This window comes from Ovis aries, chromosome 5 (assembly GCF_016772045.2).
Source record: "Ovis aries strain OAR_USU_Benz2616 breed Rambouillet chromosome 5, ARS-UI_Ramb_v3.0, whole genome shotgun sequence".
Taxonomy (NCBI): Eukaryota; Metazoa; Chordata; class Mammalia; order Artiodactyla; family Bovidae; genus Ovis; species Ovis aries.
Genome location: NC_056058.1, coordinates 54,091,054 through 54,115,402, shown reverse-complemented (window position 1 = coordinate 54,115,402; position 24,349 = coordinate 54,091,054).

The window sequence follows — 24,349 nt, the reverse complement described above, 5'->3', positions numbered from 1 at the left end:
TGCCTTTCTTTGGAACTGGAATGAAAACTGACCTTTTCCAGTCCTGTGGCCACTGCTGAGGTTTCCAAGTTTTCTGGCATATTGTGTGCAGCACTTTCACAGCATCATCTTTTAGGATTTGAAATAGCTCAACCGGAATTCCATCACCTCCACTGCCTTTGTTCGTAGTGATGCTTCCTAAGGCACACTTGACTTCACATTCCAGGATGTCTGGCTCTAGATGAGTGATCACACTATCATGATAATATGGGTCATAAAGATCATTTTGTATAGTTCTTCTGTGTATTCTTGCCACCTCTTCTTAATATCTTCTGCTTCTGTTAGGTCCATACCATTTCTGTCCTTTATTGAGCCCATTTTGAATGAAATGTTCCCTTGGTATCTCTAATTTTCTTGAAGAGATCTCTAGTCTTTCCCATTCTATTGTTTTCCTCTATTTCTTTGCACTGATCATTGAGGAAGGCTTCTTATCTCTCCTTGCTATTCTTTGGAACACTGCATTTGAATGGGTACATTTTTCCTTTCCTCATTTGCCTTTCACTTCTCTTCTTTTCACAGCTATTTGTAAGGCCTCCTCAGATGACCATTTTGCCTTTTTGCTTTTCTTTTTCTGGGGATGGTCTTGATCCCTGCCTCCTGTACAATGTCATGAACCTCTGTCCATTGTTCTTCAGCCACTCTGTCTATCAGATCTAATCCCTTGAAGCTATTTATCATTTCTACCATATAATCATATAGGCTTTGATTTAGGTCATACCTGAATGGTCTAGTGGTTTTTCCTACTTTTTAAAATTTAAGTCTGAGTTTGGGAATAAGGAGCTCATGATCTGAAGCACAGTCCACTCTCGGTCTTGTTTTTGCTGACTGTATAGAGCTTCTCCATCTTTGGCTCCAAAGAATATAATCAGTCTAATTTTGGTATTGACCATCTGGTGATGTCCACGTGTAGAGTCTTCTCTTGTGTTGCTGGAAGAGGGTGTTTTATTACCAGTGTGTTCTCTTGGCAAAACTCTATTAGCTTTTGCCCCACTTCATTCTGTACTCCAAGGCCAAGTTTCCCTGCTACTCCAGATATTTCTTGACTTCCTACTTTTGCATTCCTGTACCCTATAATGAAAAGGATATCTCTTTTTGGTGTTAGTTCTAGAGGGTCTTGTAGGTCTTCATAGAATCATTCAACTTCAGCTTCTGCAGCATTACTGGTCAGGGCACAAACTTGGGTTGCTGTGATATTGAATGGTTTGCCTTGGAAACAAAGAGAGATCATTCTCCCATTTTTGAGACTGCATCCAAGTACTGCATTTCACATTCTTTTGTTGACTATGATGGCTACTCTATTTCTTCTAAGCGATTCTTGCCCACAGTAGTAGATGTAATGGTCATCTGAGTTCAATTCTCCAATTCAATTTCATTTTAGTTTGCTGATCCCTAAAATGTTGATATTCCCTCTTGACATCTCCTGTTTGACCACTTCCAATTTGCCTTGATTCATGGACCTAACATTCCACATTTCTATGCAATATTGTTCTTTATAGCATCGGACTTTACTTCCATCATCAGTCACATCCAGAACTGGGTGTTGTTTTTGCTTTGGCTCCATCTCTTCATTCTTCTGGATTTATTTCTCCACTGATCTCCAGTAGCATATTGGGTACCTACCAGCCTGGGGAGTTCATCTTTCAGTGTCCTATCTTTTTGCCTTTTCATACTGTTCATGGGGTTCTCAGGGTAAGAATACTGAAGTGATTTTCCATTCCCTTCTCCAGTGTGCCACATTTTGTAAAAATCTCCACCAAGCCCCATCTGTCTTGGGTGGCCCTAAACAGCATGGCTCATAGTTTCACTGAGTTAGATAAGGCTGTGGTCCATGTGACTAGACTGGTTAGTTTTCTGTGATTGTGGTTTTCATTCTGTCTGCTCTCTGATGAAGAATAAGAAGTTTATGGAAACTTCCTGATGGGAGAGACTGACTGAGAGGGAAACTGTTCTGATGGGTGGGGATATGCTCAGTAAATCTTTAATCCAATTTTCTGTTGATGGGCAGAACTGTGTTTCCTCCCTGTTGTCTGACCTATGACCAAACTATGGTGGAGGTAATGAAGATAATGGCAACCTCCTTCAGAAGGTCCAGTGCAGGCACTGCTGCATTCAGTGCCCCCAACCCTGTAGGAGGCCAGTGTTGACCCATGCCTCTGCTGGAAACTCCTGGACACTCAAGGGCAAGTCAAATAGCTTGTCAGCACCAGACAAATTTCAAGTGCACATCTGGAATTCAAACTCAGAGTTAAAGCTTAGCTCTTCTCTGTTATGAAGCCTATACATTTAACTCTTTCATAAAAACAGTTCCTAGTACAAGCTAGGGAATAATTCTTTATTCAGAAGAGTCACTAAAAAGAAATAAAGCAGTCCTTTTCTTTTTATTGAGACACATATAACAGAAGAGAAAACAACCAAATATAACTGCCACCTTTATCAAATTATTGAAAAATGTTGATTTACAATATTACATGTTTCATATATATACAGCATAGTGACTCAGTATTTTTATAGATTAGATGCCAGATTAGATGGTCTGTTTTCTCCATCTATGAGTCTGTTTATGTTTTGCTTTATACATTTGTTTGCATTATATTTTTAGATTCCATATGGAAATTATACTATAGAGTATTTGTCTTTCTCTGTATGAGTTATTTCACTAATCATAGTATTCTCTAGATCCACCCACTTTACCAAAAATGGTAGAATATCATTCTTTTTTAAGGCTCAGTAGTATTCCATTGCACACACACACACACACACACACACACACACACACATATATATACACACACACATGTATATATACATATGTATATATATTCACCACATCTTCTTTATCCATTCATCTGTTTTTGAAAATTTTTTTTATTGGAGTATATTTGCTTTACAGTGTTGTTTTAGTTTCAGTTGTACAGGAAAGTGACTCAGCTATACTTATACATATGCTCTTTTTTGGATTTTCTCTATTGATGGATCCATTCCTCTTTTGTTGGGTACAGATTGTCTTCATATCTTTGCAATTGTAACACTGCTGCTATGAACCCTGGGGTACATATATCTTTTTGAATTAGGGCTTTTATTTTTTATGGATATATATGCATAGGATTAGAATTGCTGGGTTATATGAGAGATCCAACCAGTTCATTCTAAAGGAGATCAGCCCTGGGTGTTCATTGGAAGGACTGATGCTGAAGCTGAAACTCCAATACTTTGGCCACCTCATGCAAAGAGTTGACTCATTTGAAAAGACCCTGATGCTGGGAGGGATTGGGGGCAGGAGGAGAAGGGGATGACAGAGGCTGAGATGGCTGGATGGCATCACCAACTCAATGGACATGAGTTTGGGTGAATTCCAGGAGTTGGTGATGGACAGGGAGGCCTGGCGCGCTGCAATTCATGGGGTCACAAAGAGTCGGACACGACTTAGCGACTGAACTGAACTGAACTGAACTGATGGCACTTCTATTTCTGTTTTGTTTATTTTTTTCTTTTGAAGAACCTCCATACTGTTCTTTGTAAAAGCTATACAAATCTACATTCCGAGAAACAGGGTACAATGGTTCCTTTTTCTCCACGTCCTTGCCAACATTTGTTATTTCTAGATTTTTGATGATACTCATTCTGACAAGTGTGAGGTAGTATCTCATTGTGAGTTTGACTTTCATTTCTGTGATAATTAGCAATGCTGAGCATCTTTCCTTGTGCTTGTTAGCAATCTGTATGTCTTTGGAAAATGTGTGTTTGGGTGTTCTGCCCATTTTTGAATGAATTGTTCTATATTGAGTTGTAGGTTCTGTTTTTATATTTAGATATTTAGCCCCTTATCATATCACTTGCAAACATTTTCTCCCATAGAGTAGGTTGCCTTGTCATTTTGTCAATGGTTTCCTTTGCTGTTCAAAAGGTTTTAAGTTTAATTAGATTCCATTTGTTTCTATTTGTTTTTATTTCTTTTGCCTTGGGAAACAGATCTAGAAAACTATTGCTATAATTTACCTGAAAGAATGTTCTAAGTTTTCTTCTAGGAGTTTTGTGGTTTCATGTACTACATTTATGTATTTAATCCATATTGAGTTATTTGTATATGACGTGAAGAAATATTCAATTTCATTATTTTACATGTAGCTGGTCATTTCTTCAGTACCACTTATTTAAGAGATTGTCTTTTCTCCATTGTATATTCTTGCCTCCTTTGTCAAATGTTAACTGACCATAGGTGCAAGGGTTTATTTCTGGACTTTCTATTCTATTTTGCTATTCTATATGTCTGTTTTCATGCCAGTACCATATTTTGATTTCTGTAGCTTTGTAGTACAGTCTAAAATCTGGGACAGTAACACGTCCAGTTTTGTTCTTTTTACTTAGTATTGCTTTGGTAATTCAAGGTATTTAGTGGTTCCAATGAATTTTAGAATTATTTGTTCCAGTTTGGAGAAAAAAGTCATGGGGTATATTGATAGGGATTTCACTCAATCTGCTTATTGCTTTGGGTAATATGGTCATTTTAACAGTATTAATTCTTTCTAATCCAAGAGTACAGGGTCCTTTCTATTTCTTTGTATCATCTTAAATTTCACTCAATACTGTTTTTCAGTTTTCAGAATATAGGACTCTCATCTCCTTTATTGAGTTTATTCCTAGGTATTTTATTTTTTCTGGTGTGATTTTAAAATTTTTATTGAAGTATAGTTGATTTACAGTGTTAGTTTATGTTGAAAGCAAAGTGAATCAGTTGTCCATATACTCATTCTTTTTTAGATGTTTTTCCCATATAGGGCACTACAGAGTATTTAGTAGAGTTTCTTGTGCTATACAGTAGGTCCTTATTAATTACCTATTTTATATATAGTAGTGTATATATCTCTTGCCTGGAAAATCCCATGAGTGGAGGAGCCTGGTAGGCTGCAGTCCATGGGGTCGCTAAGAGTTGGACATGACTGAGCGACTTCACTTTCACTCTTCACTTTCATGCATTGGAGAAGGACATGGCAACCCACTCCAGTGTTCTTGCCTGGAGAATCCCAGAGACGGAGGAACCTGGTGGGCTGCTGTTTCTGGGGTCGCACAGACACGACTGAAGCGACTTAGCAGCAGCAGCAACAGTAGCAGCAGCAGCAGCAGCAGTCTGTGTATATCAATCAGAATCAGCAAATTGATCCCTTCCCCTCTTCCTCCCCTGGTAATGATAGGATTATCATATGATATTGCTTATATGTGGAATCTGAAACAAATGGTACCAATGAACTTGTTTACAAAACAGAAATAGAGTTATAGATGTAGGAAACAATCTTTCAGTTCAGTTCAGTCGCTCAGTCGTGTCCAACTCTCTGACCTTATGGACTGCAGCACGCCAGGCCTCTCTGTCTATCGCCAACTCCTGGAGTTTTCTCAGACTCATGTCCATTGAGTTGGTGATGCCATCCAACCATCTCATCCTCTGTCGTCCCCTTCTCCTCCTGCCCTCAATCTTTCCTAGTATCAGGGTCTTTTCAAATGAGTCAGTTCTTCATATCAGGTGGCCAAAATATTGGAGTTTCAGCCTTAGCATCAGTCCTTCCAGCAAATATTCAGGAATGATTTCCTTTAGGATGGACTGGTTGGATCTCCTTGCAGTCCAAGAGACTCTCAAGAGTTTTCTGCAACACCACAGTTCAAAAGCATCAATTCTTCAGCACTCAGCTTTCTTTATAGTCCAACTCTCACATGCATACTTGACTACTGGAAAAACCATAGCTTTGAATAGACAGACCTTTGGTGTAATTTTAAACAAAAACAGAATTGTTTTCTTGCTCTTTCTGATAGTTCATTATTAGTATATAGAATAGGAGTAGAGTTCTGTATATTATTCTTGCACCCTGCAAGTTTGCTGAATTCAATAATTAGTTCTAAAAGTTTTAGGTTGAGACTTAAAGGTTTGCTATATAAATATCCTGTCTTCTGCAAACCATGACAGTTTTACTTCTTCCCTTTCAATTTGGATAACTTTATTTATTTCTTGCTAATTGCTGTGGCTAAAACTTTCAATACTCTGTTAAATAGAACTGGTGATACTGGGCAACCCTGTCTTATTCTTGAATTTATCTATGGGAAAGACTTTCAGCTTTTTACCATTATGACGTTAGCTGTGGGTTTGTCATAAATGGCCTTTGTTAAATTGACATATGTTCCCTCTGTATCTCTAAAGTTTAGTGAAGCCAAGGGGAGTTGTAAGACTGTTTTGCCCAATTGGATTTTTTTTTTTTTTCAAACGAAACACCAATAAGTTTAAGTCACAGAGATTAAGGTGGCAGAAAAAGCCTGACTTCTGTCAGTTGGCCAATCTAGACTCTTTTCTCATGGATTTTGTTTTCTCATCTATAAACCAAATGCGATATTTTATAGATAATTGTAGAGGTGGTTTGAGGATTTAGAAATTATGCAAATATAGTATTTAATAATAAAAATAGCCTTGTAATTTTAATATCACATGACTATTTGGCCAAAAGAGGGAAAAGACTGACTGAGAATTTTAATCTTCAACCAGCTGTATAAGCTCTGGAGTATCATTCTTGCCAGAGACAGCACTGCTTATATTCCCATCCTGTGATATTTTGGATACTCAAACATTCAAAATTACAAGGCAAAGTGAGGAAAAGAGGTGCAGAGAAAGTGTTTACTCATTTGGGGTGATGTCTTTTCTTTATCTGAGTCACTTTAAGGTTTACCTCAGCTATACCACAGGCAGAAGTCTGTCTCTATGACACAATGAGAGCTGGAGAGATACACTGATATACTAAAATGTAAAGCCCATCAAGATGACAAAAGTGAGATGATTTAAAGGTGAAGAGGTGGCTCATTTATTCTTCCCTCCCAACTGTTAGCTATATTGTCTTGACATCCAAAACAGAATCATTGAAATCAATCATAGCAGTACATCCATTTGAAATAATGTCTCCCGGTTACATCACAACAAGTTTCAGTGGATTCCTGCCCCCTCCCCCCACCCGCCAAGGAGAATTTGCAAAGCATACGCAAGAAAAAGAGCAATAGGGATTCAGAAAAAGTCCACAAGCTGACCTCAATAGCATCTAGGTTGCCAAGGGCCACATTTTCCTTTTCAGTCTTAAATGTAAGTCCCTTTTTCTCCTATGCCTTCAGCTCTTCTCATTTTAATGGACTATTTCACCACAGCTTAAAATACACATCTCTTGAAGATACTACTGTCTGCTCTGCTTCAAGTATTTTCATTACATTTTATTACAAGCTTGGTTCAAGAGAAGTTTTACACTTAATTTGGAGAACCTGCCCTGTCAGTTTCATTTTCCTCCAGGACTTTTATCAAGCTAATTTGATTCAACTATGAGTTCTTTTTTTGTATAACCAAAGCACTCTTTTATTCTTCTTACTTAAAAAATAAAGTATTAAATTTGCAGACTCTCTGCTAGCCTTCCCTCTCTTATTCCTGAAGAATCTTATATACCTTGAGTTAATATCTAATTAATCTATTCAATGGGCTTCCCTTAGAGCTCAGTTGGTAAGGAATCTGCCTGCAGTGCAGGAGACCTGGGTTTGATTCCTAGATTGGGAAGATTCCCTGGAGAAGGAAATGACAACCCACTCCAGTATTCTTGCCTGGAGATTCCCGTGGTCAAAGGAGCCTGGAAGGCTACAGTCTATGGAGTCATAGGGGTTGGATATGACTTAGGGACTAAACCACCATCAATCTATTCAGTAAATATTTATTGCACACCTGTAATATGTCAACAATACTAAGAGAACATCCCTGACCTCAAGAAAATCATCATGGTAAATAATTCTATGAAAAGAAAGAAATACAATGTATTGATACAAATGCTATAATGGAGCTATGTTCACCGTGCTCTGGAAGCAACATCAAGGAAAAAGAAATCAGACATGAAATCAAACATTTTATAAACTGGACGCTTTTATACTACATTAAGGAAAACTGTTGCTCAGTCATGTCTGACTCTTTGTAACCCCATGGACTGTAGCCCACCCTCTGTTCATGGAACTTTCCAGGCAAAAATACTGGAGTGGGTTGCCATTTCCTTCTCCAGAAGATCTTCCCAGAGATCAAACCTGGGTCTCCTGCATTGCAGGCAGAGTCTTTACCATCTGAGCCACCCTGCCTGCAAAAGGGACATTTAAAAGGATATCTATAATGAATGTTTTTAATACAAGAACTAAGTAGTCATGCATGGATGTGAGAGTTGGACTGTGAAGAAGGCTGAGCTCCAAAGAATTGATGCTTTTGAACTGTGGTGTTGGAGAAGACTCTTGAGAGTCCCTTGGACTGCAAGGAGATCCAACCAGTCCATTCTGAAGGAGATCAGCCGTGGGATTTCTTTGGAAGGAATGATGCTAAAGCTGAAACTCCAGTACTTTGGCCACCTCATGCAAAGAGTTGACTCATTGGAAAAGACTGTGATGCTGGGAGGGATTGGGGGCAGGAGGAGAAGGGGACGACCAAGGATGAGATGGCTGGATGGCATCACCGACTTGATGGACGTGAGTCTGAGTGAACTCTGGGAGATGGTGATGGACAGGGAGGCCTGGCGTGCTGAGATTCATGGGGTCGCAAAGAGTTGGACATGACTGAGTGACTGAACTGAACTGAATCAATTTTAAAATTACGTATAAATATATCTGTAATATATAAAGATATAAAATGCTCATATTTTGATATCTAGATTTGCTTAAGCTGGGATATCAATCTTCTCCAAATTGCATTCCTTTTAAGAATAATCCCACCTGTTATTCAAAGAAAAGAGTTTCATAATCCAGTTTCAAAAGTAAAGCTTACTCTGAAGTTGGCATGTGAATGCAAAGGGCCCTCTAGTACATTAAAGCTGTTTTTCATTTTTTTTTTTTAAAGTTTTAATGTGTTTAACTTTAATGTGTTTAACTTGGTAACCCAGCTTTCTCTAATTTACCTATCCATGATATTTTTTATTTTATAAACAACTATTAACATCCCAAGAACTTAGTGTTCTAAGGAATACACTCTGAGAGATGTTCTTTTACATAACTACTTAACGTAAAGTCAGTGGAAAGTGTCAGACCAGTCCAGGTAATCAAACACAGTGAGCTGAAATGCCTTAAGAAGGCATCATGCAGTATTAACTAACACCATAAAATTTACTTTTTAAAATTATTAATAAAAGAACAAATTTGTGAAAACAAAAAAGGGAAAAATAATCACCGATATCTTACTACCCTGAAATATAGCCAGTATTAACATTTTGTATTTGTCTTTTCAGTCATTTCCCTGTTTACATTTTGAAACCTAGATATAATAAAAATGTACATCAATTTGTATGTACTGATATCTATTTTGCAGTCTATGAAATTAACCCATGTTCATTGTAGAGACAGTAAAATTTAGAAAATAAAAGCATGTTTAAGTTATACAAATACATCTTTTTTACTTTTGTGATTATATACATATATAGACGTGATTTTTATTAAAGTATAATTGACTTCCAATGTTATATTAATTTCTACCATATAGCAAAGTGGTTCAGTTTTACTTGTCTACATAAATATAGAAAAACATCTACTTTGCTTTATTGATTAGGCCAAAGCCTTTGACTGTGTAGTTCACAACCAATTGTGGAAAATTCTTAAAGAGATGGGAATACCAGACCACCTTGTGGCTCAGCTGGTAAAGAGTCTGCCTGCAATGCGGGAGACCTGGGTTTGATCCCTGGGTTGGGAAGATCCTCTGGAGAAGGAAAAGGCTGCCCAGTCCAGTATTCTGGCCTAGAGAATTCCATGGACTATACAGTCCATGGGGTCACAAAGAGCTGGACACGACTGAGTGACTTTCGCTTACCTACCTCCTAAGAAATCTGTATACAGGTCAAGAAGCAACAGTTAGAAACGGACATGGAACAACAGACTATTTCTAAATTGGGAAAGGTGTACATCAAGGCTATATATTGTCACCCTGCTTATTTAACTTCTATGAAGAGTACATCATGTGAAATCCCAGGCTGGATGAAGCACAAGCCGGAATCAAGATTGCTGGGAGAAATATCAATAACCTCAGATATGCAGATGATACCACCCTTATGACAGAAAGTGAAGAGGAACTAAAAGAACCTCTTGATGAAAGTGAAAGAGGAGAGTGAAAAAGCAACTCAACATTTAAAAAACTAATATCGTGGCATCTGGTACCATCATTCCATGGCAAATAGATGGAGAAACAAGGGAAACAGTGACAGACTTTATTTTCTTGGGCTCCAAAATCACTGCAGATGGTGACTGCAGTCATGAAATTAAAAGTTGCCTGCTCCTTGAAAGAAAAGCTATGACCAATCTGGACAGCATATTCTTACCTAGAGAATCCCCACGGACAGAGGAACCTGGTGGGCTACAGTCCTTGGCGTCTCAAAGAGTCGGACATGACTGAGTGACTAAGCACACACAGAGAGCATATGAAAAAGCAGACATTACTTTGCCAATAAAGGTCCGTCTAGTCAAAGCTATGATTTTTCCCCTTGAGAAATCTGTATGCAGGTCAGGAAGCAATAGTTAGAGCTGGACATGGAACAACAGACTGGTTTCAAATAGGAAAAGGAGTATGTCAAAGCTGTATATTGTCACCCTGCTTATTTAACTTCTATGCAGAGTACATCATGAGAAATGCTGGACTGGAAGAAACACAAGCTGGAATCAAAATTGCCGGGAGAAATATCAATAACCTCAGATATGCAGATGACACCACCCTTATGGCAGAAAGTGAAGAGGAACTAAAAAGCCTCTTGATGAAAGTAAAAGTGGAGAGTGAAAAGTTGGCTTAAAGCTCAACATTCAGAAAACGAAGATCATGGCATCTGGTCCCATCACTCCATGGGAAATAGATGGAGAAACAGTGGAAACAGTATCAGACTTTATTTTTGGGGACTCCAAAATCACTGCAGATGGTGATTGCAGCCATGAAATTAAAAGACACTCCTTGGAAGAAAAGTTATGACCAAGCTAGATAGCATATTCAAAAGCAGAGACATTACTTTGCCAACAAAGGTCCGTCTAGTCAAGGCTATTGTTTTTCCACTGGTCATGTATGGATGTGAGAGTTGGACTGTGAAGAAGGCTGAGTGCCGAAGAATTGATGCTTTTGAACTGTGGTGTTGGAGAAGACTCTTGAGAGTCCCTTGGACTGCAAGGAGATCCAATCAGTCCATCCTAAAGGAGATCAGTCCTGGTGTTCTTTGGAAGGAGTGATGCTAAAGCTGAAACTCCAGTACTTTGGCCACCTCATGCGAAGAGTTGACTCATTGGAAAAGACTGTGATGCTGGGAGGGACTGGGGGCAGGAGGAGAAGGGGATGACCGAGGATGAGATGGCTGGATGGCATCACCGACTCGATGGACGTGAGTTTGAGTGAACTCCGGTAGTTGGTGATGGACAGGGAGGCCTGGCATGCTGTGATTCATGGGGTCGCAGAGTCGGATATGACTGAGCGACTGAACTGAACTGAACTGAAAGAAGGCTGAACACTGAAGAATTGATGTTTTTGAACTGTCGTGTTGGAGAAGACTCTTGAGAGTCCCTTGGACTGTGAGGAGATCAAATCAGTGAATTCTAAAGGAAATCAGTCCTGAATATTCATTGGAAGGACTTCTGTTGAAGCTGAAACTCCAGTACTTTGGCCACCTGATGTAAAGAGCTGACTCAGTTGAAAAGACCCTGATGCTGGGAAAGATTGAAGGCAGGAGGAGAAGGGGATGACAGAGGATGAGATGGTTGGATGGCATCACTGACTCAATGGACATGAGTTTGAATAAACTCCAGGAGTTGGTGATGGACAGGGAGGCCTGGCGTGCTGCAGTCCATGGGGTCTCAAAAAGTCGGACATGACTGAGTGACTGAAGTGACTGATACAGATATTTACTTTTTTGTATTATTTTCCATTATGATTATTCCCTGTACTATACACAGGACCTTTTTGTTTATCCATTCATGTATAAAAAATCCATATATAAACTTTGCACCTGCTAACCCTAAACTCCTACTGCATCCCTCCCCTATCATCCCTCTCCCCGACCTTGTCAACTACAAGTCTGTCCTCCATGTCCGTGAGTCTGTTTCTGGATTGTAGATTAGTTCATTTGTGTAATATTTTAGATTACACATATAGGTGATGAAAGAAAGAAAGTGAAAGTGAAGTTGCTCAGTTGTGTCCGACTCTTTGCGATCCCTTGGACTTGTAGTCCACCAGGCTCCTCTGTCCATGGGATTTTCTAGGCAAGAATACTGGAGTGGGTTGCCATTTCCTTCTCCAGGGGATCGTCCCAACCCAGGGATTGAACCCTGGTCTCTCGCATTGTAGGCAGACACTTTACCGCCTGAGCCACCAGGGAAGTCATATGGTATTTATTTTTCTCTTTCTGACTTCACTTAGTATTGTAATCTCTATGTCCATCCATGTGGCTGAAAATGGCATTATTTCATTCTTTCATATGGCTGAGTCGTCCAATGTATATGTGTACCGCATCTTCTCTACACATTTATCTGTTGAACATTTAGTAGGTTTCCATGTCCTGGCTAATTGGGAATAGTGCCACTATGAACACAGGGGTGCACGTATCTTTTTGAATTATAATTTTGTACCTATATATGTCCAGGAGTGGGGTTAATGGATCATATGTCAGCTATGCTTAGTTTTTTGAGGAACCTCCATACTGTTTTCCATATTGGCTACACCAACTTACATTCCCACCAACAGTGTAGGAGGGTTCCCATTCTCCAAACCTTCTCCAGAATTTATTTGTAGACTTTTTAATGGTGGCCATTCTGATCTATGTGAGATGCAGTGCATCATTGCAGTTTTGATTTGCATTTCTCTAATAATTGGTGATGCTGAGCATCTTTTCACATGCCTATTGGTCATCTGCATTTGTTCTTTGGAAAAATGCCTAGGTCTTCTGTCCAATTTTTGATTGAGTTGTTTGCATTTTTGTTGTTGAGGTATATAAGTTTTTTGTGTATGGAAATTAAAATCCTGCAAATATTTTCTCCTGTTCCATAGGTTGTCTTTTCATTTTGTTTCTAGTTTCCTTTGCTATGCAGAAGTTTGTAAGTTTGATTAGGTCCCATTTGTTTATTTTTGTTATTATTTCTTTTGCCTTGGGAGACTGATCTAAGAAAACATTGGTACGATTTATGTCAGAGAATGCTTTGCCTGTGATCTCTTTGATAAGTTTTATGGTGTCATGTCTTGTGTTTAAGTCTAAGAGATTTTGAGTTAATTTTTGTGTTTGGTGAGAGGATGTGTTCTAACTTCATTGATTTACATGAGGCTGTCCAGCTTTCCCAACATCACTTGCTGAAGGATCTTCTTTACCACTTATATTCAACAGAGTATTGGAAGTCCTAGCCACAACCACAAGGTTTCCCATTGTACATTCTTGCCTCCTTTGCCAAAGATGAGTTGACAGTAAGTGTGTGGACTTATTTCTGGGTGCTCTGTTACATTTCATTGATCCATATGTCTGTTTTTTGTGCTAATACCATGCCATTTTGATTACTGTAACTTTGTAGTACAGTAAGTCCCCTACATATGAATGAGTTCCATTCCAAGAGCATGTTCTTAAGTCCAATTTGTTCATAAGTCCAACAAAGTTAGCCTAGATACCCAACTAACACAATCAACTATATAGTACTGTGCTTAATATGTTTATAAAACTTTTCACACAAATAATACATAAAAAAAAACAAAAAATAAATCTATCATATTTAATCTTACAGTACAGTACCTTAAAAAGTATCATGGTATAGTACAACAGCTGGCATATAAGGGTTGACATTAAAGGAACAGCAAGAAGAGTTACTGACTGGAAGGAGAGGGGGTAGGAGCTGGTACAGCTGAAGGATTGTCAGCAATAGGAGACAGAGGGCAAGCTGCAATTTCATTCATGCCTTATGGGATTGGGCATGTGAATGCAAGTTCAAATCTTTGAAAGTTCACAACTTGAAAGTTTGTATGTAGTGGACTTATTGTATTGTCTGTAGTCTAGGAGGGTTATGCCTTCTGCTTTGTTCTTTTTCCTCAGGATTGCTTTGGCAGTTCTGGGTCTTTTATGGTTTCATATAAATTTAGGATTATTTTTTCTAGTTCCATTAAGGCTTCCTGGGTAATTTGATAGAGATCACATTAAATCCATAGACTGGTTTGGGTAGTATGGCCATTTTAACAATATTAATTCTGCCAATCCAAGAGCATTGGATATCTTTCCATTTCTTTGAATCATTTTCAGCTTCCTTTATTAATGTTTTATAGTTCTCAGCATATAATCCTTCACCTCTTTTGTTGGGTTTATTCCTAAGTATTTTTTTGTGTGTGATTTTAAAAGGTATTTTTTTTTTTTTTTTGGTTTCCATTCCTGATATTTCATTGTTAGCATAAAGAAATGAAAATGATTACTGTGTGTTAATCTTGTATCCTGATACCTTGCTGAATTTGTTAGTTCTAGTAGTTTTAGTCTTTGGGGTTTTCTATATACAGTATCATGTCATCTGCATATAATGATAATTTTACCTCTTCTCTTCCAATTTGGATAAATTTTGTTTCTTCTTGTGTGACTGCTGTGGCTAGCACTTCCAATACTATGTTGAATAGAAGGGGTGAGAGTGGGCATCCTTGTCTTGTTCCAGATTTTAGCAGGAGGCCTTTAAGTTTTTCACTGTTGAGTATTATATAGGCTGTGGGCTTGTCATAACTAGCTTTTATTACATTGATGTATGTTCCCTCTATATCTACTTAGGTAAGAGTTTTTGTGAATAAAGAAGAAATAGATAATTTAAATAGACCTATCACTAGAAGTGAACTAGAATCTTTAACAAAGAATAAAAAAACTTCCTACAAAAATTTCAAGACCAGATGGCTTCACATATGAATTCTGCAAAGCATACAAAGAAGAATTTATACTTATCCTTTTCACAATCTTACAAAAGACTAAAGAAGAGGAAACACTCTGTAAGACATTCTGTGAAGCCACCAACAACCTGATACCAAAACTAGATGAAAATATTACCATAAAAGAAACTTATAGGCCAATATCTTTCAAGAACATAGATGCATAAATTCTCAACAATACATAAAAAAAACATATAATATGACCAAGCTGGATTCATCCAAAGTTTACAAGTATGGTTCACTATATTAAAATCAACCAATGAGCTACACCACATCAACAAAAGGCAAAATCCATATGATCATCTCAATAGGTACAGAAAAACCATATGATAAAATTCAACATCCATTCATCATAAAAACTCTTGCCAAAGTGAGTATATTGATATAGTTTTTAAAATATTTATTCTAAATAAAATATAACAAGGGACAAGGGCAAAATCACACCATAAGCTGCCTTAATATATACTAAAGAGAACTAACTAGTGGGTAAAACATGGTGAAAATCGTAAGCACCTTATGTTTCTGTCTAGAGAGGGACTCAGAAATGTCTTCTAGTTAAGAGATTCCTGACAGTGAATAAAATCCCTAAGGGGGAGGTAGATCTAAGAAGCTATACCTGGACAACTAGACTCTAAAATCTTAGATCGTTTCCCTGTCTGCATGGTTCAGAAATACTCTATTTAGCAGCCAGTCTCTTTGGATGTTGTTTTTCTCTCCTAGGTCTGGTAGCTATCCTCATCTGAATGTGGCTATCATTTAGCCTGCCAACTTAATTGTAATGCTTTTCTGAAATTAGCATCACTGTACCAAGAACAATTCTTGAGCAGCACTCCTGTTTGTACTGTGGTTGTAGGTCTCTCTGGCCACATTTCACATTCCTCCTTGATCTGTTTGAGATTTTCAATTTGCTCAGTGGGTTGGCAGGCATAATTTACAGGGCCACTGGCTAACTGTGGTTTAAGGCAACTTCAACCCTCAGCTTTCTGGCTTGATGCCTCTCCTAAGTCCCTGCACTTCCCAATGTCCTCCTCAATTTCCCAATTTCCGGTTTGTGTAAACAAATCCAAAATTAACTGAGTTTGACACAAATCCCTTTGTTGTTCCATGGGGAGTAGAATGTTTGTGTGTAACGGTTTGGAAAAAGTACTGCTCCAAAAGAAATGAAGCCAGAGGGACTTCAACTCACCAGAATGATTCTAATGACTAAGCATTCAGGCCATTTTCATCTGGATTTTGAATTTGGGGACCATAAGAGTGTTACACAGAGAACATGTCAAATGAGAAGGCAGATAGATAATGACAGGATTTCTGAGGTAATCAAAATGAGAGAACCATGGTGGAGACTGGGAAACCTATGGAGACCAGCAATAAGAAAACAATTTTCGAATATTGCACATTTAGTTGTCTTGATGAGGGTACACTACCATACTACTTCTATCTTTTAAGTGAAATATTTGAGCTTCTTCTCTCAGGGAGCTCACATACTGCCCAAATCTTATAAATCTAGGAACTGCGCTAGACATTTTATACAGGGTTTTTCCACTTTTACAATAATTTTGCAAGTTTGATATTATTCCAATTTCAGTGATGAAAAAAGAGAATCTCAGAGAGAATAATTAATAGATGAAAGTTTGCTGCTGTGGTAACTTGCAGACCTGAATTTGGATAGAGTCCTTATGTCTCTGAACTCCATGTTCTTACCACTAAAACAGTTTTCTTGGTAGACAGACTTTGTGAGAACATTATGAAAGTTTTGAACCTTGAGCACAGAAAAATGCATATGGCCCAACATCTTTGTTTGTGTATTATGGCCTCCATGGTTAGGAAGCCCTTGATTTTGCATCTATTTTTCTTACTAAAAATAGTAGAACTTAGAGTACAGAAGAATATATGCTTTGAATATTTTAGAATATTTGTGCTTCTTTTCTAACAAAATTAATCCTCAGATCAGAACCAGAATGGAGAGGAAATGACAGAAGCTGTGACCAGCCTCCCTGTTGCACCTCTAATGTATGCACCCCAAATATCTTTGGGAATTAATGTTGTGAGAGCCTTTGTTACTGATGACAGTATGACTTATTTTTTTAGTACGTTGGTGATGAAAAAAAAGCATTGAAAATTAGTCATTAAAATGACACTAAAATATCTGGTTAATTCAAAATCAAGTAAGATAGTAGGTGTTGCAAGAGGGCATCAGAGGGCAGACACACTGAAACCATACTCACAGAAAACTAGTCAATCTAATCACACTAGGACCACAGCCTTATCTAACTCCATGAAACTAAGCCATGCCCGTGGGGCAACGCAAGATGGGCTGGTCATGGTGGAGAGGTCTGACAGAAGGTAGTCCACTGGAGAAGGGAATGGAAAACCACTTCACCTTGAGAACCCCATGAACAGTATGAAAAGGTGAAATGATAGGATACTGAAAGAGGAGCTCCTTAGGTCAGTAGTTGCCCAACACGCTACTGGAAATCAGTGGAGAAATAACTCCAGAAAGAATGAAGGGATGGAGCCAAAGCAAAAACAATACCCAACTGTGGATTTGACTGGTGAAAGAAGCAAGGTCTGATGCTGTAAAGAGCAATAGTACACAGGAACCTGGAATGTCAGGTCCATGAATCAAGGCAAATTGGAAGTGGTCAAACAAGAGATGGCAAGAGTGAACGTCGACATTCAAGGAATCAGTGAACTAAAATGGACTAGGATGGGTGAGTTTAACTCAGGGGACCATTATATCTACTACTGCGGGCAGGAATCCCTCAGAAGAAATGGAGTAGCCATCATGGTCAACAAAAGAGTCCGAAGTGCAGTACTTGGATGCAATCTCAAAAACAACAGAATGATCTCTGTTCATTTCCAAGGTAAACCATTCAATATCACAGTAATCCAAGTCTATGCCCCAACCAGTAATGCTGAAGAAGCTGAAGTTGACAGTTCTATGAAGACCTACAAGACCTTTTAGAACTAACACCCCCAAAAAGATGTCCTTTTCATTATAGGGGACTGGAATGCAGAAGTAGGAAGTCAAGAAACACCTGGAGTAATAGGCAAATTTGGCCTTGGAATGCGGAATGAAGCAGGGCAAAGACTAACAGAGTTTTGCCAAGAAAATGCACTGGTCATAGCAAACACCCTCTTCAAACAACACAAGAGAAGACTCTACACATGGACATCACCAGATGGTCAACACCGAAATCAGATTGATTATATTCTTTGCAGCCAAAGATGGAAAAGCTCTATACAGTCAACAAAAACAAGACCAGGAGCTGACTGTGGCTCAGATCATGAACTCCTTATTACCAAATTCAGACTTAAATTGAAGACCATTCAGGTATGACCTAAATCAAATCCCTTATGATTATACAGTGGAAGTGAGAAATAGATTTAAGGGCCTAGATCTGATAGATAGAGTGCCTGATGAACTATGGAATGAGGTTCATGACACTGTACAGGAGACAGGGATCGAGACCTCACTCATTATTAGAGAAATGCAAATCAAAACCACAATGAGGTACCACTTCACACCAGTCAGAATGGCTGCGATCCAAAAATCTGCAAGCAATAAATGCTGGAGAGGGTGTGGAGAAAAGGGAACCCTCCTACACTGTTGGTGGGAATGCAAACCAGTACAGCCACTATGGAGAACAGTGTGGAGATTCCTTAAAAAATTGCAAATAGAACTACCTTATGACCCAGCAATCCCACTTCTGGGCATACACACCGAGGAAACCAGAATTGAAAGAGACACATGTACCCCAATGTTCATCGCAGCACTGTTTATAATAGCCAGGACATGGAAACAACCTAGATGTCCATCAGCAGATGAATGGATAAGAAAGCTGTGGTACATATACACAATGGAGTATTACTCAGCCGTTAAAAAAAATTCATTTGAATCAGTTCTGATGAGATGGATGAAACTGGAGCCGATTATACAGAGTGAAGTAAGCCAGAAAGAAAAACACCAATACAGTATACTAACACATATATATGGAATTTAGGAAGATGGCAATGACGACCCTGTATGCAAGACAGGGAAAGAGACACAGATGTGTATAACGGACTTTTGGACTCAGAGGGAGAGGGAGAGGGTGGGATGATTTGGGAGAATGCCATTCTAACATGTATACTATCATGTGAATTGAATCGCCAGTCTATGTCTACCGCAGGATGCAGCATGCTTGGGGCTGGTGCATGGGGATGACCCAGAAAGATGTTATGGGGAGGGAGGTGGGAGGGGGGTTCATGTTTGGGAATGCATGTAAGAATTAAAGATTTTAAAATTTTAAAAAAAATGTTATAAAAAAAAAAAAAAAGAAAGAAATGCAAAAAACCAAAATGGCTGTCTGGGGAGGCCTTACAGATAGCTGTGAAAAGAAGAGAGGTGAAAAGCAAAGGAGAAAAGGAAAGATACAAGCATCTGAATGCAGAGTTCCAAAGAATAGCTAGAAGAGATAAGAAAGCCTTCTTCAGTGATCAATACAAAGAAATAGAGGAAAACAACAGAATGGGAAAGACTAGAGATCTCTTCAAGAAAATTAGATTACCAGGGGAACTTTTCACACAATGATGGGCTCAATAAAGGACAGAAATAGTATGGACCTAACAGAAGCAGAAGATATTAAGAAAATGTGGCAAGAATACACAGAAGAACTGTACAAAAAAGATCTTCATGACCCAGATAATCTCGATGGTGTGATCATTCACCTAGAGCCAGACATCCTGGAATGTGAAGTCAAGTGGGCCTTAGAAAGCATAACTATGAACAAAGCTAGTGGAGCAGATGGAATTCCAGTTGAGCTATTTCAAATCCTGAGTGATGATGCTGTCAAAGTGCTGCACTCAATTTGCCAGCAAATTTGGAAAACTCAGCAGTGGCCACAGGACTGGAAAAGGTCAGTCCTCATTCCAATTCCAAAGAAAGGAAATGTCAAAGAATGCTCAAACTACCACACAATTGCACTCATCTCACATGCTAGTAAAGTAATGCTTAAAATTCTCCAAGATAGGCTTCAGCAATACGTGAACCATAAACTTCCTGATGTTCAAGCTGGTTTTAGAAAAGGCAGAGGAACCAGAGATCAAATTGCCAACATCTGCTGGATCATGGAAAAAGCAAGAGAGTTCCAGAAATATATCTATTTCTGCTTTACTGACTATGCCAAAGCCTTTGACTGTGTGGATCACAATAAACTGGAAAATTCTGAAAGAGATGGGAATACCAGACCACCTGACCTGCCTCTTGAGAAATCTGTATGTGGGTCAGGAAGCAACAGTTAGAACTGGACATGGAACAACAGACTGGTTCCAAATAGGTAAAGGAGTACGTCAAGGCTGTATATTGTCACCCTGCTTAATTAACTTATATGCAGAGTACCTCATGGGAAATGCTGGACTGGAAGAAACACAAGCTGGAATCAAGATTGCTGGGAGAAATATCAATAACCTCAGATATGCAGATGACACCACCCTTATGGCAGAAAGTGAAGAGGAAGTAAAAAGCCTCTTGAAGAAAGTCAAAGCGGAAAGTGAAAAAGTTGGCTTAAAGCTCAACATTCAGAAAACGAAGATCATGGCATCCGATCCCATGACTTCATGGGAAATAGATGGGGAAACCGTGGAAACAGTTGCAGACTTTATTATTTTGGGCTCCAAAATCACTGCAGATGGTGACTGCAGCCATGAAATTAAAAGATGCTTACTCCCTGGAAGAAAAGTTATGACCAACCTAGACAGCATATTCAAAAGCAGAGACATTACTTTGCCGACGGTAACTGAAAATAAGCAGGTAATACAAACTCTCAGTATCTTCTGAAGCAGGTATTTATCACCCAAATGAACAGGAGAGACACAGGTTATTTCTGGGAAACGTGGTTGTGTAAGTATAGTATGGTTTTTCCTGTGGTCATGTATGGATGTGAGAGTTGGACTGTGAAGAAGGCTGAGCTCCAAAGAATTAATGCTTTTGAACTGTGGTGTAGGAGAAGACTCTTGAGAGTCCCTTGGACTGCAAGGAGATCCAACCAGTCCATTCTGAAGGAGATCAGCCCTGGGATTTCTTTGGAAGGAATGATGCTAAAGCTGAAGCTCCAGTACTTTGGCCACCTCATGCGAAGAGTTGACTCATTGGAAAAGACTGTGATGCTGGGAGGGATTGGGGGCAGGAGGAGAAGGGGATGACCGAGGATGAGATGGCTGGATGGCATCACTGACTCGATGGACATGAGTGAGTGAACTCTGGGAGTTGGTGATGGACAGGGAGGCCTGGTGTGCTGCGACTCATGGGGTCGCAAAGAGTCGGATATGACTGAGCAACTGAACTGAACTGAGCTGAATTCAAAATCATCCGTTAGCATAATTGAACATCACATATGAATGCAATTTTTTGGTGATCACCTACTTCAATAGAGTTAGGTGAAAATAGACTTTATACAATAGTCTTTATTCTTGAAATGTCTACATCTATCATCTTTGATCTTTTTTACTTAAAATATCATGAAATTTATTTGTTGTCACATTTTGTGAGAAAAGTGAAAAGGAGTTTCCTTTGCCATAGGTCATGATTCGTGTTCTAGCTCAGTCGTCATGGAGTCTTTGGGGGGAGGACTTGTTACGGTAACTGAGAATAAGCAGGTAATACAAACACTCAGTATCTTCTGAAGCAGGTATTTATCACCCAGATGAACAGGAGAGACACAGGTTATTTCTGGGAAAGGTGGTTGTGTAAGTATAGACTTTACTTCATAGGAAGTTAAGAAAAACTTTCCCCACTCTGAAGGTAAATTATTCATGAACTTGGGGATGAAAGGCATGTGATGTACTTCAGAAATATAAAATGCCTAATGTTTTCTCCATGTCAAGGAAACACTTTTATCTTCATGAAAAACAGACAGAAAGAAAATTCTTTTTAAAAAAAAAAAAACACACAAACCAAAACTTTTGTATTTTCCATGATACACATGGTACAAAATGAGTTTTCTTCAATTTTCCTCCCCCAGCCTCACTCCCAAATATCTTAGACTCTTCTATTGTAGAGTTAAATTAAAAGAAAAGAATTACATGAGAAACAAAGATATTTAAAATGTATATATATGTTTATTTACTCATTCTAACAAAGTGAATGAGTAAATAACACAGAGAAGAAGCTCAAAAATTTCACTTACAAGACCAAAGTATTATGGTAGTGTACCCTCATCAAGACAACTAAATGTGCAATATTCTAACAAAGTGTTTGCTTATCGTATTATTTGGTTTTCTCTGTCACTGGCATCATAATTTTATTATATCTTAGCAAGTAAATATAATAAACACTGATGTTTATTAATGCTTCGTCTATGTCAGGCACTGTGCTTAAAGCACATTATTTAATTTACTGCTTGCAAAGATTAGCCAAGATGTTGGAATAGAAGGACCCAGAGCATACCTCCTCTCACAGGCACATCATTATTATGACTATTTATAGAACTCTCTTTCCAATGAAAACGATGGAAGCTGCCAGAAAATATCTTCTACAACTAAAGCTATAATGAAGGAACCATAGTGAGACAGGTAGGAGGGATAGAGTTGTGAAATAGTTGAGACCCATAACCCTGGCCTGAGTGATCCACAAACAGGAGGCTGGTATAAATGCAGAGGTTCCCAAGGAGCATGAGGTCTAAGCCATACATCAGGCTGCCCAGCCTAGAGGTTCTGCACTGGAAAGACAAAACCCCTAGAAAGTTTGACTTTGAAAGCCAGTGGGTGGGAAACAGAGACTCTAGTCTTAAAAGGAACAAAACCCCACATGCTCCATGACACAGGGAAGAAGCAGTAATTTGAAAGGAGTCTAGGGAAGACCTATCTGCTGGTCTTGAAGAGTTTCTGGGAAAGGCAGGAGGCAAATGGAGCTTACCAGCGGGACACAGACACTGGCAGCAACCACTCTAGGAAGCTTGTTCTACCATGTGGTCATCTGTGTTGGCAAGTGCAATCTGAAATCCTCTCTCTAGTTTATTAGGCTCAGGACCCAGCCGTACCCATACTCAACAGCTGATAGATACTAGTACTGGGATGACTCAAGCCAAGTAACTAACTGGGTGGGACACAATCCCACTGATTAGCAGAGGCTGTCCCAAGAAACCCTGAGCCCACAGCCACCCCTGGACATGGCCTTGTCCTCCAGAGGCCCCAGGAGCAGCCCTTATACACTGGTGCACAGACACTAGATCTGAGGCCTTGCAGCCAGAAACCCTGGGGCCATGATCCACCCACAGTGGGCAGGCACCAACCCTGGGATCCCTAGGCTCACCCAATACAAGCCTGCTGTAGCCTTGAGACTAGCTGTATCCACCACTGGGTGAATCTCAGCTGCAGGGTAACCACAGCCCTACAGTCTGTAGGATACTATAGGTCCTGTCCACCCATCAGCAGGCCAGTACCAGCTCTGGGATGGACTGGACCCTGGTCTAGCATGGGACCAGGATTAATCCCTGGTCCCACAGTGGTGTCTCAGGCTGGGTCCTGAGACTAATAAACTAGGGGGAGGATTCAAAAATTGTACTTGCCAGCCGCACTGGCCACGTAGTAGAACAAGCTCCTGAAAATGGCAGTTTCTATGTCCCACTGATGAGCTGTAGGTTCCTCATGCCTTTCCCAGAAACTCAAGATCATCAGGTAGGTCTTCCCTATGCTCCTTTCAAATCACAGCTTCTACTGGTGGTCTGACACAAGCTCTGGTATCCCTGAGCCCTGTAGCTAGACCCCAGGACCTGACAGCCAGTAGGCAGGCACCAGCACTGAGAAATCCTGGTTCTCAACTCCCCCCAACTAGTGAGCCAGCACAAGCCCTGGGGATCCCTGGGTGCCACAACCAGCTGCCTCATAGCTCATCCCTGTCAACAGCAGGTCCCACGCAGCCCATACTACAGGTGCCACTATATCATACAGCTCTGACAACCAAAGGGGTGTTTGGTGCTTGGAAACATAAGACATCTCCTATAAAAGGCCACTTTTCCAATATTGGGGAACATAACTAACCTACCAGATACATAGAAATAAATACAGCAAGTTAGGCAGCATGTGATGATGGAGGAACATGTTCCAAACATAGATATAACAAGATATAACCCCAACAAGATATAACCCCAGAAGAAGAACTAAGTGAAGGGGAGATAGGCAATCTACCTGAGAAAGAATTCAAGATGATGATCATAAGATGATCAAAGAACTTGGGAGAAGAATGGATGGGCAGAATGAAAAGTTAGAAGCTTTTGAAAAAGGAAATATAAAGAACCACCAAACTGACAGGGAGGATACAACAACTGAAATGAAAAACACACTAGAAGGAATAGACTGTAGATTAAATGATACAGAGGAATTGATCAATAAGGTGGAAGACAGAATGGT